We start from the raw sequence: 16,185 nt of genomic DNA, 5'->3' as shown, positions 1-16,185 counted from the left end.
CTCTTCTCAGCATGCCAGGTCCCGGCTTCTACTGTGCATCTTGTTTGTGAAAATGTGCACCTTAATCTCAATGCAACAAAACTGCTTATGAGACTGCGCTGAATCTGTATGCAAAGTGATACAATGATGCAGTTGCAGCTGTTTTTTCACACCAGTTCCGTTGTGCTTCATACACAGATTCAGTCGCACACAGTTATACCAGTGTCGCACATCAAATGAATCAGTGCAGTCTCGTGAAGCGGTTCTGTTGCATCACACTGCGATTAAGTAGCACATTTGTACATATAGAGATGCTCAGTGTGGCTCATTCCAGCAAGCGCAGTGCATTCTGCCGGCTGCCAGGATCCCGTGGGATTTTTGTCAGTGGAAACAGCTCAACACAGGTCCAGAGCAGGGTTTTACATTGGAAAGTCCCTGGTGCGCTGCAGTAGAAACAGGTTACCTGGGTCATCCATCCCGGGACCCGTTTACGGCATGGGGATTAGCTCAAATCAGAACCATGTGTGTGACCGCTGTCACTGGGGAGCGAGCGATAACAGCCTCCCCATTTGGTCCGGACCCTTACAGTTTTTACCCCATCCCCGCTTCACACGGGCAGGCTGTAATCTCTCCCTGCTTTGTCTCCTCAGTGATAGCAGACCATACAACCGCCTCTGCTGTTGGGTTGAATGCGCTTCACAGATGCTCAGTAATGGTTCAAAACTCTTCTACTACCTTACTTATTGTGTCTAAGATTTACAAGTACGTAATTTATACCCCTTTTCCATTGCAACCAGGGACATTTTTGGGTATATCAACCTGGCAAATTCCCAGGTCTCAGCCACCGTTCTGGCTAGGTTCCTATCCACACTGACCAAAATCCCTGGTTGATGTGCGTTTATGTGCATAAACCCAGGATTTAGGTCAGTGGAAAAGGGTATTAGCTAGCTGATGCAGATTATAATATTGCCTCAAATTCACCCATGATAATTGTTTGGATCACTATCAGGAATGCATGTAAATCCAGTAACAACTGGAAAATAATTTGCCTGTGGCAGTCCCTACTCTGAACAGTCAGATACGTATTCCCGGTGGAAGGGATGCTGGCTGTCAAGATCCTCGCCGAAGCATCCCGCCCATCAGAATGCCGGCTGCGGGGGGAGTGCAAAGAGTCCCCGTGCGGGCTCGCTGCGCTAGCCACTGGTTCCCATTCCATATTCGTCGCGGACTAACCCCTGTGTGCCAGGATTTCGGCTGACGGCATTGTTGTGTGTTGGGATTCCGGCATAGCTATCCTGGTCGCCGGGATACCGATAGGCAATTGAACTGCATGCCCCCCCCCCCCCCCTCGAAAAAATAAAATAAAAGTTTGTCCATAGCTTTATTAAGGAATGCAAATGAGCGTGTAATCTAATAGCTACTTTATTTAAGGTAACGGGAGTTCTAGGTTTACTGGCCATGTAAGCTATATTTTCTGTGTAGCAGTGGATACAGTGGTACATGCTGGCTGTAAAATAGATGAAAATGATTTAAGAGCTTTGGAATGACAAATAATTTATCAGTCAAACCCCCCCAAAAATTAATTGTTTAGTTGCCAAGAATATAAGAATGAATTTAGGGTATTTTGGGGTTGTTGAATTCAAAAAAGAATGTTGATATAATGGATGCCCTCAATAAATAGGTGATTTAGCCATAATGGAAATGCAAAGCCGCATGTAAGTAGCTTTGCATTTCCGTCTGATTACAAGGAGGGACATGTAGAAGATGTTTCAGTAGAAGAGCCTCCTCCGGCATATAGCTGCGATCCCGCCACTGCTACGGATATTGCAAGCTGGGATCTAACATCGCAACCATGTTCCACACAGATGGTCAGCTGAGTAAGCACTAGCTTACTCAGCTGACCGAGGGAAGCGGGGACTACGTGGTAGCACAGACCCTGGACTCTCCCCTCCCAGAAAACAGGGGTGACAACATTTCTGGGAACGCAAGCCTCTCCCCACTGCTGCCCGTCAATCATACAGCGACGGAAGGAAACTGCGGGCGACATCTCAAGGCCCTCTTTGCGCAGATAGGAGCTTGCGCAACCACAGATTCCCGAAAATCAATCTGAATTAGGCCCTGTGTACAGAAAGTCTTCGGAATGCATCACATGAATGCAGCGTTAATGTCATCAAAAATGTCGGGTATAGCTGCCCATGAGCTGATGTGGTCAGTTATACCATTCATTAGGATTGCCATGTATACGCCTGCATAGGGGTAAATATTCTCTGCGTAAAGCGTGGTAGAATATGTGAGTGCTATGTAAATCATTTTTAATAAATAGGGCGTGGTTCACCATTCAGTTGAACATAGTTGAGATTGGAGAGTCCATGGATTCAGCCTAATGAAGGGCATAACTGACCCACAGCCACTTACATAGCACTATGGGACTATTTCAGACCTGATCGCTCCTCTGCTGGTTTGCGATCGGATAGTCACCGCCCAGCCAGAGTGAAAATCCACCCCGTGCAAGTCTGCGTACGCTGTGCAAAAAGCTTTGCAAACGCCGGCCAGCTGCAAATCCGTTCGCAACTCACTCACCATCGAATGATGTTTCCATTCTGTGCAGTCTATGTGTAGCCGAGGACTTACTGCTACAGTGCCAAAGAAACAGGCTGATTGGGGCCGGAGCTGACATCACACACCCTCCCTGAAAATACTTAGGAACACCTGCGTTTTCCCTGACACTCGCAGAAAACGGGCAGCTACCACCCCCAAACGCCCGCTTCCCGTCAATCGCCTCGCGTATACCCAACGATGGAAAATTTTTGCACCATTCTGTCGCTGTTTGGGCTCACGTACGCATTGCGGTGCATACGCAGTCATTTGATAATCGGTCGCTGTTCGATTTCGCACAACACCGATCAGGTCTGAATTAGTGATGAGCGGGTTCGGATCCTCGGAATCCGACCCGCCCGAACTTCACCTTTTATTTACACGGGTCCGAGCGACTCGGATCCTCCCGCCTTGCTCGGTTAACCCGAGCGCGCCCGAACGTCATCATCCCGCTGTCGGATTCTCGCGAGACTCGGATTCTATATAAGGAGCCGCGCGTCGCCGCCATTTTCACACGTGCATTGAGATTGATAGGGAGAGGACGTGGCTGGCGTCCTCTCCGAGTCCGTTGTATTATATTAGAACTTAGTTAGTTATAATTGTGGGGAGGATTGGGGACAGGGAGCAGCTGTTAGGGAGTACAGTGCAGGGTTTTGAGTTTAATCCGTTGTTTCTCTGCCTGAAAAAAAAACGCTCCACCATATCTGTGCTCACTCAGTGTGCTGCCCTGCTGCATGATATATCTGTGCTGAGTGCACTGCTCACACTGCCTAATTGTGGGGACTGGGGAGCAGTTATATCAGGAGTACAGTGCACAGTTTTGCTGACAGTGACCACCAGTCCAGTATACGTTTGTCTGCCTGACAAACACTGTGTTTTTTTCTTTTTTCTTTCTTCATGCTAGTTTGTTTAGCAGTCTGCTGACACTGCAGTGTCCACCAGGTCCGTTATACAGTATATTATATATATAATTAAGCACTAAGCAGCAGTACGGTAGGCCACGGCTGTACCTACCTCTGTGTCGACTCGTCGTCCATAAGTATAAGTAATACTATCCATCCATCTACATTGTATACCTGTGGTGTTTTTTTCTTTCTTTCTTCATACTAGTTTAGCAGTCTGCTGCTGACACTGTCCACCAGGTCCGTTATACAGTATATTATATTTATATATAAGCACTAAGCAGCAGTACGGTAGGCCACGGCTGTACCTACCTCTGTGTCGACTCGTCGTCCATAAGTATAAGTAATACTATCCATCCATCTACATTGTATACCTGTGGTGTTTTTTTTTTCTTTCTTCATACTAGTTTAGCAGTCTGCTGCTGACACTGTCCACCAGGTCCGTTATACAGTATATTATATTTATATATAAGCACTAAGCAGCAGTACGGTAGGCCACGGCTGTACCTACCTGTGTGTCGTCACTCGTCATCCATAAGTATAAGTAATACTATACTATCCATCCATCTACATTGTATACCTGTGGTGTTTTTTTTTTTCTTTCTTCATACTAGTTTAGCAGTCTGCTGCTGACACTGTCCACCAGGTCCGTTATACAGTATATTATATTTATATATAAGCACTAAGCAGCAGTACGGTAGGCCACGGCTGTACCTACCTCTGTGTCGTCACTCGTCGTCCATAAGTATAAGTAATACTATACTATCCATCCATCTACATTGTATACCTGTGGTGCTTTTTTTTTTCTTTCTTCATACTAGTTTAGCAGTCTGCTGCTGACACTGTCCACCAGGTCCGTTATACAGTATATTATATTTATATATAAGCACTAAGCAGCAGTACGGTAGGCCACGGCTGTACCTACCTCTGTGTCGTCACTCGTCGTCCATAAGTATAAGTAATACTATACTATCCATCCATCTACATTGTATACCTGTGGTGTTTTTTTTTTCCTTTCTTCATACTAGTTTAGCAGTCTGCTGCTGACACTGTCCACCAGGTCCGTTATACAGTATATTATATTTATATATAAGCACTAAGCAGCAGTTCGGTAGGCCACGGCTGTACCTACCTCTGTGTCGTCACTCGTCGTCCATAAGTATAAGTAATACTATACTATCCATCCATCTACATTGTATACCTGTGGTGGCTTTTAGTTGTGCGCAAAATATGGAGAACAAAAATGTGGAGGTTAAAAAAATAGGGAAAGATCAAGATCCACTTCCACCTCGTGCTGAAGCTGCTGCCACTAGTCATGGCCGAGACGATGAAATGCCATCAACGTCGTCTGCCAAGGCCGATGCCCAATGTCATAGTACAGAGCATGTAAAATCCAAAACACAAAATATCAGTAAAAAAATGACCCAAAAATCAAAATTAAAAGCGTCTGAGGAGAAGCGTAAACTTGCCAATATGCCATTTACGACACGGAGTGGCAAGGAACGGCTGAGGCCCTGGCCTATGTTCATGGCTAGTGGTTCAGCTTCACATGAGGATGGAAGCACTCATCCTCTCGCTAGAAAAAAGAAAAGACTTGCGGCAAAAGCACAGCAAAGAACTGTGCGTTCTTCGAAATCACAAATCCCAAAGGAGAGTCCAATTGTGTCGGTTGCGATGCCTGACCTTCCCAACACTGGACGGGAAGAGCTTGCGCCTTCCACCATTTACACGCCCCCTGCAAGTGTTGAAAGGAGCACCCGCAGTCCAGTTCCTGATAGTGAAATTGAAGATGTCAGTGTTGAAGTACACCAGGATGAGGATATGGGTGTTGCTGGCGCTGGGGAGGAAATTGACAAGGAGGATTCTGATGGTGAGGTGGTTTGTTTAAGTCAGGCACCCGGGGAGACACCTGTTGTCCGTGGGAGGAATATGGCCATTGACATGCCTGGTGAAAATACCAAAAAAATCAGCTCTTCAGTGTGGAAGTATTTCAACAGAAATGCGGACAACAGGTGTCAAGCCGTGTGTTGCCTTTGTCAAGCTGTAATAAGTAGGGGTAAGGACGTTAACCACCTCGGAACATCCTCCCTTATACGTCACCTGCAGCGCATTCATAATAAGTCAGTGACAAGTTCAAAAACTTTGGGCGACAGCGGAAGCAGTCCACTGACCAGTAAATCCCTTCCTCTTGTAACCAAGCTCGCGCAAACCACACCACCAACTCCCTCAGTGTCAATTTCCTCCTTACCCAGGAAAGCCAATAGTCCTGCAGGCAATGTCACTGGCAAGTCTGACGAGTCCTCTCCTGCCTGGGATTCCTCCGATGCATCCTTGAGTGTAACGCCTACTGCTGCTGGCGCTGCTGTTGTTGCTGCTGGGAGTCGATCGTCATCCCAGAGGGGAAGTCGGAAGACCACTTGTACTACTTCCAGTAAGCAATTGACTGTCCAACAGTCCTTTGCGAGGAAGATGAAATATCACAGCAGTCATCCTGTTGCAAAGCGGATAACTGAGGCCTTGACAACTATGTTGGTGTTAGACGTGCGTCCGGTATCCGCCGTTAGTTCACAGGGAACTAGACAATTTCTTGAGGTAGTGTGCCCCCGTTACCAAATACCATCTAGGTTCCACTTCTCTAGGCAGGCGATACCGAGAATGTACACGGACGTCAGAAAAAGACTCACCAGTGTCCTAAAAAATAAGAATTTACTTACCGATAATTCTATTTCTTGTAGTCCGTAGTGGATGCTGGGGACTCCGTAAGGACCATGGGGATTAGCGGCTCCGCAGGAGACTGGGCACATCTAAAGAAAGCTTTAGGACTATCTGGTGTGCACTGGCTCCTCCCCCTATGACCCTCCTCCAAGCCTCAGTTAGGATACTGTGCCCGGACGAGCGTACACAATAAGGAAGGATTTTGAATCCCGGGTAAGACTCATACCAGCCACACCAATCACACCGTACAACTTGTGATCTGAACCCAGTTAACAGCATGATAACAGAGGAGCCTCTAGAAAAGATGGCTCACTACAGCAATAACCCGATTTTTTGGTAACAATAACTATGTACCAGTATTGCAGACAATCCGCACTTGGGATGGGCGCCCAGCATCCACTACGGACTACGAGAAATAGAATTATCGGTAAGTAAATTCTTATTTTCTCTAACGTCCTAAGTGGATGCTGGGGACTCCGTAAGGACCATGGGGATTATACCAAAGCTCCCAAACGGGCGGGAGAGTGCGGATGACTCTGCAGCACCAAATGAGAGAACTCCAGGTCCTCCTCAGCCAGGGTATCAATTTTGTAGAATTTTACAAACGTATTTGCTCCTGACCAAGTAGCTGCTCGGCAAAGTTGTAAAGCCGAGACCCCTCGGGCAGCCGCCCAAGATGAGCCCACCGTCCTTGTGGAGTGGGCATTTACAGATTTTTGGCTGTGGCAGGCCTGCCACCGAATGTGCAAGCTGAATTGTACTACAAATCCAACTAGCAATAGTCTGCTTAGAAGCAGGAGCACCCAGCATGTTGGGTGCATACAGGATAAACAGCGAGTCAGTTTTCCTGACTCCAGCCGTCCTGGAAACATATATTTTCAGGGCCCTGACAACGTCTAGCAACTTGGGAGTCCTCCAAGTCCCTAGTAGCCGCAGGCACCACAATAGGTTGGTTCAGGTGAAACGCTGAAACCACCTTAGGGAGAAACTGAGGACGAGTCCTCAATTCCGCCCTGTCCGAATGGAAAATCAGATAAGGGCTTTTACAGGATAAAGCCGCCAATTCTGACACGCGCCTGGCCCAGGCCAGGGCCAACAGCATGACCACTTTCAATGTGAGATATTTTAACTCCACAGATTTAAGTGGTTCAAACCAATGTGACTTTTGGAACCCAAAAACTACATTGAGATCCCAAAGTGCCACTGAAGGCACAAAAGGAGGCTGTATATGCAGTACCCCTTTTACAAACGTCTGAACTTCAGGGACTGAAGCTAGTTCTTTTTGGAAGAAAATTGACAGGGCCGAAATTTGAACCTTAATGGACCCCAATTTCAGGCCCATAGACACTCCTGTTTGCAGGAAATGTAGGAAACGACCCAGTTGAATTTCCTCCGTCGGGCCTTACTGGCCTCGCACCACGCAACATATTTTCGCCAAATGCGGTGATAATGTTTTGCGGTTACATCCTTCCTGGCTTTGATCAGGATAGGGATGACTTCATCCGGAATGCCTTTTCAGGATCTGGCGTTCAACCGCCATGCCGTCAAACGCAGCCGCGGTAAGTCTTGGAACAGACAGGGTCCTTGCTGGAGCAGGTCCCTTCTTAGAGGTAGAGGCCACGGATCCTCCGTGAGCATCTCTTGAAGTTCCGGTTACCAAGTCCTTCTTGGCCAATCCGGAGCCACGAATATAGTGCTTACTCCTCTCCATCTTATCAATCTCAGTACCTTGGGTATGAGAGGCAGAGGAGGGAACACATACACTGACTGGTACACCCACGGTGTTACCAGAACGTCTACAGCTATTGCCTGAGGGTCCCCTGACCTGGCGCAATACCTGTCGAGTTTTTCCCAACGGTTTATAATCATGTGGAAGACTTCTGGGTGAAGTCCCCACTCTCCCGGGTGGAGGTCGTGCTGAGGAAGTCTGCTTCCCAGTTGTCCACTCCCGGAATGAATACTGCTGACAGTGCTATCACATGATTTTCCGCCCAGCGAAGAATCCTTGCAGCTTCTGCCATTGCCCTCCTGCTTCTTGTGCCACCCTTTCTGTTTACGTGGGTGACTGCCGTGATGTTGTCCGACTGGATCAACACCGGCTGACCTTGAAGCAGAGGTCTTGCTAAGCTTAGAGCATTGTAAATGGCCCTTAGCTTCAGGATATCTATGTGAAGTGATGTCTCCAGACTTGACCATAAGCCCTGGATATACCTTCCTTGTGTGACTGCTCCCCAGCCTCGCAGGCTGGCATCCGTGGTCACCAGGACCCAGTCCTGAATGCCGAATCTGCGGCCCCCCAGAAGATGAGCACTCTGCAACCACCACAGGAGGGACACTCTTGTCCTTGGTGACAGGGTTATCCGCTGATGCATCTGAAGATGCGACCCGGACCATTTGTCCAGCAGGTCCCACTGGAAAGTTCTTGCGTGGAATCTGCCGAATGGGATTGCTTCGTAGGAAGCCACCATTTTTACCCAGAACCCTTGTGCATTGATGCACTGAGACTTGGCTCGGTTTTAGGAGGTTCCTGACTAGCTCGGATAACTCCCTGGCTTTCTCCTCCGGGAGAAAAGCCTATTTCTGGACTGTGTCCAGGATCATCCCTAGGAACAGAAGACAAGTCGTCGGAACCAGCTGCGATTTTGGAATATTGAGAATCCAATCGTGCTGCCGCAACACTACCTGAAATAGTGCTACACCGACCTCCAACTGTTCCCTGGATCTTACCCTTATCAGGGAATCGTCCAAGTAAAGGATAACTAAAATTCCCTTCCCTCGAAGGAATATCATCATTTCGGCCATTACCTTGGTAAAGACCCGGGGTGCCGTGGACCATCCATACGGCAGCGTCTGAACTGATAGTGACAGTTCTGTACCATAAACCTGAGGTACCCTTGATGAGAAGGGTAAATTTTGACATGAAGGTAAGCATCCTTGATGTCCCGAGACATCATGTAGTCCCCTTCTTCCAGGTTCGCAATCACTGCTCTGAGTGACTCAATCTTGAATTTGAACCTCTGTATGTAAGTGTTCAAAGATTTTAGATTTAGAATCGGTCTCACCGAGCCGTCCGGCTTCGGCACCACTTCCCTGTTGCAGGAGGGGTACCTTGCTATCACCTGCTGGGAATACAGCTTGTGAATGGCTTCCAAAACAGTCTCCCTGTCAGAAGGAGACATCGGTAAAGCCGACTTTAGGAAACGGCGAGGGGGAGACGTCTCGAATTCTAATTTGTACCCCTGAGATATCACCTGAAGGATCCAGGGGTCTACTTGCGAGTGAGCCCACTGCGCGCTGAAATTCATTGAGACGGGCCCCCCACCGTGCCTGATTCTGCTTGTAAAGCCTCAGCGTCATACTGAGGGCTTGGCAGAGGCGGGAGAGGGTTTCTGTTCCTGGGAACTGGCTGATATCTGCTGCCTTTTTCCTCTCCCTCTGTCACGGGCAGAAATGAGGAATCTTTTGCCCGCTTGTCCACGAAAAGACTGCGCCTGATAATACGGCGTCTTCTCATGTTGAGAGGCGACCTGGGGTACAAACGTGGATTTCCCAGCTGTTGCCGTGGCCACCAGGTCTGAAAGACCGACCCCAAATAACTCCTCCCTTTAATAAGGCAATACTTCCAAATGCCGTTTGGAATACGCATCACCTGACCACTGACGTGTCCATAACCCTCTACTGGTAGAAATGGACAACGCACTTAGACTTGATGCCAGTCGGCAAATATTCCGCTGTGCATCACGCATATATAGAAATGCATCTTTTAAATGCTCTATAGGCAAAAATATACTGTCCCTATCTAGGGTATCAATATTTTCAGTCAGGGAATCCGACCACGCCAACCCAGCACTGCACATCCAGGCTGAGGCGATTGCTGGTCGCAGTATAACACCAGTATGTGTGTAAATACATTTTAGGATACCCTCCTGCTTTCTATCAGCAGGATCCTTAAGGGCGGCCATCTCAGGAGAGGGTAGAGCCCTTACAAGCGTGTGAGCGCTTTATCCACCCTAGGGGGTGTTTCCCAACGCACCCTAACCTCTGGCGGGAAAGGATATAATGCCAATAACATTTTAGAAATTATCAGTTGTTATCGGGGGAAAACCACGCATCATCACACACCTCATTTAATTTCTCAGATTCAGGAAAACTACAGGTAGTTTTTCCTCACCGAACATAATACCCCTTTTTGGTGGTACTCGTATTATCAGAAATGTGTAAAAACATTTTTCATTGCCTCAATCATGTAACGTGTGGCCCTACTGGAAGTCACATTTGTCTCTTCACCGTCGACACTGGAGTCAGTATCCGTGTCGGCGTCTATATCTGCCATCTGAGGTAACGGGCGCTTTAGAGCCCCTGACGGCCTATGAGACGTCTGGACAGGCACAAGCTGAGTAGCCGGCTGTCTCATGTCAACCACTGTCTTTTATACAGAGCTGACACTGTCATGTAATTCCTTCCAACAGTTCATCCACTCAGGTGTCGACCCCCTAGGGGGTGACATCACTATTACAGGCAATCTGCTCCGTCTCCACATCATTTTTCTCCTCATACATGTCGACACAAATGTACCGACACCCAGCACACACACAGGGAATGCTCTGATAGAGGACAGGACCCCACTAGCCCTTTGGGGAGACAGAGGGAGAGATTGCCAGCACACACCAGAGCGCTATATATATACACAGGGATAACCTTATATAAGTGTTTTTCCCCTTATAGCTGCTGTATATTTAATACTGCGCGTAATTAGTGCCCCCCCCTCTCTTTTATAACCCTTTCTGTAGTGTAGTGACTGCAGGGGAGAGACAGGGAGCTTCCCTCCAACGGAGCTGTGAGGGAAAATGGCGCCAGTGTGCTGAGGAGATAAGGCCGCCGATAAGGGGGCGGAGCCTATCTCCCGTTTTTCTATGTATTTTGGCAGGGGTTAAATGCATCCATATAGCCCAGGAGCTATATGTGATGCATTGTTTTTGCCATCCAAGGTGTTTATTATTGCGTCTCAGGGCGCTCCCCCCCAGCGCCCTGCACCCTCAGTGACCGGAGTGTGAAGTGTGCTGAGAGCAATGGCGCACAGCTGCAGTGCTGTGCGCTACCTTGTTGAAGACAGGACGTCTTCTGCCGCCGATTTCCCGGACCTCTTCTGCCTTCTGGCTCTGTAAGGGGGCCGGCGGCGCGGCTCTGGGACCCATCCAGGCGGGATCCGGACAGAAAGTCGACAGTAACTAGGTCGACAATGTCTAGGTCGACCACTATTGGTCGACAGTAACTAGGTCGACAGGGTGTCTAGGTCGACAGGGTCTTTAGGTCGACATGTTCTAGGTCGACAGGTCAAAAGGTCGACATGAGTTTTTCACAATTTTTTTCTTTTTTTGAACCTTTTCATACTTAACGATCCACGTGGACTACGATTGGAACGGTAATCTGTGCCGAGCGAAGCGGTAGCGGAGCGAAGGCACCATGCCCGAAGCATGGCGAGCGAAGCGAGCCATGCGAGGGGACGCGGTGCACTAATTGGGGTTCCCGGTCACTCTACGAAGAAAACGACACCAAAATAACATTAAAAACTCATGTCGACCTTTTGACCTGTCGACCTAGAACATGTCGACCTAAAGACCCTGTCGACCTAGTTACTGTCGACCAATAGTGGTCGACCTAGACATTGTCGACCTAGTTACTGTCGACTTTCAATACCACACCCCATCCAGGCTGGGCCTGTGATCGTCCCTCTGGAGCTAATGTCCAGTAGCCTAAGAAGCCCAATCCACTCTGCACGCAGGTGAGTTCGCTTCTTCTCCCCTTAGTCCCTCGATGCAGTGAGCCTGTTGCCAGCAGGTCTCACTGAAAATAAAAAACCTAAACTAAAACTTTCACTAAGAAGCTCAGGAGAGCCCCTAGTGTGCACCCTTCTCGTTCGGGCACAGAAATCTAACTGAGGCTTGGAGGAGGGTCATAGGGGGAGGAGCCAGTGCACACCAGATAGTCCTAAAGCTTTCTTTAGATGTGCCCAGTCTCCAGCGGAGCCGCTAATCCCCATGGTCCTTACGGAGTCCCCAGCATCCACTTAGGACGTTAGAGAAAATGCAGTTGTACCCAATGTCCACTTAACCACGGACATGTGGACAAGTGGAGCAGGGCAGACTCAGGACTATATGACTGTGACAGCCCACTGGGTAGATGTATTGCCTCCCGCTGCAAGAACAGCAGCGGCGGCACCAGTAGCAGCATCTCGCAAACGCCAACTCGTTCCTAGGCAGGCTACGCTTTGTATCACCGCTTTCCAGAATAGGCACACAGCTGAAAACCTCTTACGGCAACTGAGGAAGATCATCGCAGAATGGCTTACCCCAATTGGACTCTCCTGGGGATTTGTGACATCGGACAATGCCAGCAATATTGTGAGTGCATTACATCTGGGCAAATTCCAGCACGTCCCATGTTTTGCACATACCTTGAATTTGGTGGTGCAGAATTATTTAAAAAACGACAGGGGCGTGCAAGAGATGCTGTCGGTGGCCAGAAGAATTGCAGGCCACTTTCGGCGTACAGGCACTGCGTACAGAAGACTGGAGCACCACCAAAAACACCTGAACTTGCCCTGCCATCATCTGAAGCAAGAGGTGGTAACGAGGTGGAATTCAACCCTCTATATGCTTCAGAGGATGGAGGAGCAGCAAAAGGCCATTCAAGCCTATACATCTGGCCATGATATAGGCAAAGGAGGTGGAATGCACCTGTCTCAAGCGCAGTGGAGAATGATTTCAACGTTGTGCAAGGTTCTGCAACCTTTTGAACTTGCCACACGTGAAGTCAGTTCAGACACTGCCAGCCTGAGTCAGGTCATTCCCCTCATCAGGCTTTTGCAGAAGAAGCTGGAGGCATTGAAGGAGGAGCTAAAACAGAGCGATTCCGCTAGGCATGTGGGACTTGTGGATGGAGCCCTTCATTCGCTTAACCAGGATTCACGTGTGGTCAATCTGTTGAAATCAGAACACTACATTTTGGCCACCGTGCTCGATCCTAGATTTAAAACCTACCTTGGATCTCTCTTTACGGCAGACACAAGTCTGCAGGAGGTTCAAAGACCTGCTGGTGACAAAATTGTCAAGTCAAGCGGAACGCGACCCGTCAACATCTCCTCCTTCACATTCTCCCGCAACTGGGGGTGCGAGGAAAAGGCTACGAATTCCGAGCCCACCCGCTGGCGGTGATGCAGGGCAGTCTGGAGCGACTGCTGATGCTGACATCTGGTCCGGACTGAAGGACCTGCCAACGATTACTGACAAGTCGTCTACTGTCACTGCATATGATTCTCTCACCATTGAAAAAATGGTGGAGGATTATATGAGTGACCGCATCCAAGTAGGCACGTCAGACTGTAGGCACAGTACGGACTGTACGTATACTGGCAGGAAAAAGAGGCAATTTGGAGGCCCTTGCACAAACTGGCTTTATTCTACCTAAGTTGCCCTCCCTCCAGTGTGTACTCCGAAAGAGTGTTTAGTGTCGCCGCTCACCTTGTCAGCAATCGGCGTACGAGGTTACTTCCAGAAAATGTGGAGAAGATGATGTTCATTAAAATGAATTATAATCAATTCCTCCATGGAGACATTCACCAGCAGCAATTGCCTCCAGAAAGTACACGAGGACCTGAGATGGTGGATTCCAGTGGGGACGAATTAATAATCTGTGAGGAGGGGGATGTACACAGTGAAAGGGGTGATGAATCGGACGATGATGATGAGGTGGACATCTTGCCTCCGTAGAGCCAGTTTGTGCAAGGAGAGATTGATTGCTTCTTTTTTGGTGGGGGCCCAAACCAACCAGTCATTTCAGTCACAGTCGTGTGGCAGACCCTGTCGCTGAAATGATGGATTCATTAAAGTGTGCATGTCCTGTTTTTACAACATAAGGGTGGGTGGGAGGGCCCAAGGACAATTCCATCTTGCACCTCTTTTTTCTTTCATTTTTCTTTGCGTCATGTGCTGTTTGTGGAGTATTTTTTTGAAGGGCCATCCTGCGTGACACTGCAGTGCCACTCCTAGATGGGCCAGGTGTTTGTGTCGGCCACTAGGGTCGCTTATCTTACTCACACAGCTACCTCATTGCGCCTCTTTTTTTCTTTGCGTCATGTGCTGTTTGGGGAGTATTTTTTTGAAGGGCCATCCTGCGTGACACTGCAGTGCCACTCCTAGATGGGCCAGGTGTTTGTGTCGGCCACTAGGGTCGCTTAGCTTAGCCATCCAGCGACCTCGGTGCAAATTTTAGGACTAAAAATAATATTGTGAGGTGTGAGGTGTTCAGAATAGACTGAAAATTAGTGGTAATTATGGTCATTGAGGTTAATAATACTATGGGATCAAAATGACCCCCAAATTCTATGATTTAAGCTGTTTTTTAGGGTCTTTTGAAAAAAACACCCGAATCCAAAATACACCCGAATCCGACAAAAAAAATTCGGTGAGGTTTTGCCAAAACGCGTCAGAACCCAAAACACGGCCACAGAATCGAACCCAAAACCCGAAAAATTTCAGGTGCACATCACTAGTCTGAATTAGGCCCTATGTTTGGTTGGTTGAAAGCTTGAACACATAATTGTGCAAAGCAACTGCCAGGAATAATTTTGCACCACTTTCTACCAAAGCAATTCAAATATTTCAGCTATCTAGAACAAATCTGCCATTGAGTCACTCAATTCCCCATCATTATAGTTTCTAATAAGATATAAGTTTCTAAGATAAATGTTACATAAAATGCTAGGATTCTGAACAACTTAGCATGTATGAAGCACATGTTGTTACATCATCTAAAAAAAAAAAATACCTTAAAATAACCTGTCCTACATAAGATTATCCCTTTTTCTTCTGGGGATGGCTAATTGGCGGACCAGCATTAATCTTTTGGATCAATACGGGATTGCAAAAAATACATGTAATGCAGACGAGGCTGAAGTTAGCTTCTTATTCGGCCAGCTTCTTATTCACTTCTTATTCGGCTCCAGCTTCTTATTCACTTCTTATTCGGCTCCAGCTTCTTATTCAGAAATTATTATATTAAAATAAATTAAATAAGGATAGATCACTAAGTTAACATTGCATAAACTTCAAATGGTGTCCCTTACACCAATTTACATGACATTTTGCATTAAACAAAAATGATTTGGGCATGGAAATGGTGGTAAAGCGGGCACAGACACCAGATTTCATCATTTTGAATAAGAAGCTGTAGCTGTGCAAGGGTTAAACAGCGTTGGTCAAAAGATTTGACACTTGAACCTCACACAGGGTGGTCACTTACATATCACCCACTTGCAGTTTGTCTTGACCAACAAGCATTTGGGCATGAAAATGGTGGTAAAGCGGGCACAGACACCAGATTTCATCATTTTGAATAAGAAGCTGTAGCTGTGCAAGGGTTAAACAGCGTTGGTCAAAAGATTTGACACTTGAACCTCACACAGGGTGGTCACTTACATATCACCCACTTGCAGTTTGTCTTGACCAACAAGCATTTGGGCATGAAAATGGTGGTAAAGCGGGCACAGACACCAGATTTCATCATTTTGAATAAGAAGCTGTAGCTGTGCAAGGGTTAAACAGCGTTGGTCAAAAGATTTGACACTTGAACCTCACACAGGGTGGTCACTTACATATCACCCACTTGCAGTTTGTCTTGACCAACAAGCATTTGGGCATGAAAATGGTGGTAAAGCGGGCACAGACACCAGATTTCATCATTTTGAATAAGAAGCTGTAGCTGTGCAAGGGTTAAACAGCGTTGGTCAAAAGATTTGATACTTGAAACTCACACAGGGTGGTCACTTACATATCACCCACTTGCAGTTTGTCTTTACCATCAAGCATTTGGGCATGAAAATGGTGGTAAAGCGGGCACAGACACCAGATTTCATCATTTTGAATAAGAAGCTGTAGCTGTGCAAGGGTTAAACAGCGTTGGTCAAAAGATTTGACACTTGAAACTCACACAGGTT

The 16,185-nt window shown here is 47.5% G+C and overlaps 1 protein-coding gene across 2 annotated transcripts in view; it reads right to left on the bottom strand.

The window, feature by feature from the left end:
• AIMP2 (aminoacyl tRNA synthetase complex interacting multifunctional protein 2) overlaps positions 1 to 16,185 on the bottom strand; it is a 47,883-nt gene that overhangs the window by 9,644 nt on the left and 22,054 nt on the right. The window lies entirely within an intron of this gene.

Source organism: Pseudophryne corroboree, chromosome 7 (genome assembly GCF_028390025.1).
Source record: "Pseudophryne corroboree isolate aPseCor3 chromosome 7, aPseCor3.hap2, whole genome shotgun sequence".
NCBI classification, from domain to species: domain Eukaryota; kingdom Metazoa; phylum Chordata; class Amphibia; order Anura; family Myobatrachidae; genus Pseudophryne; species Pseudophryne corroboree.
Note: the sequence above shows the minus strand (reverse complement) of the source record. Positions and strands in the feature narration are given on the sequence as shown.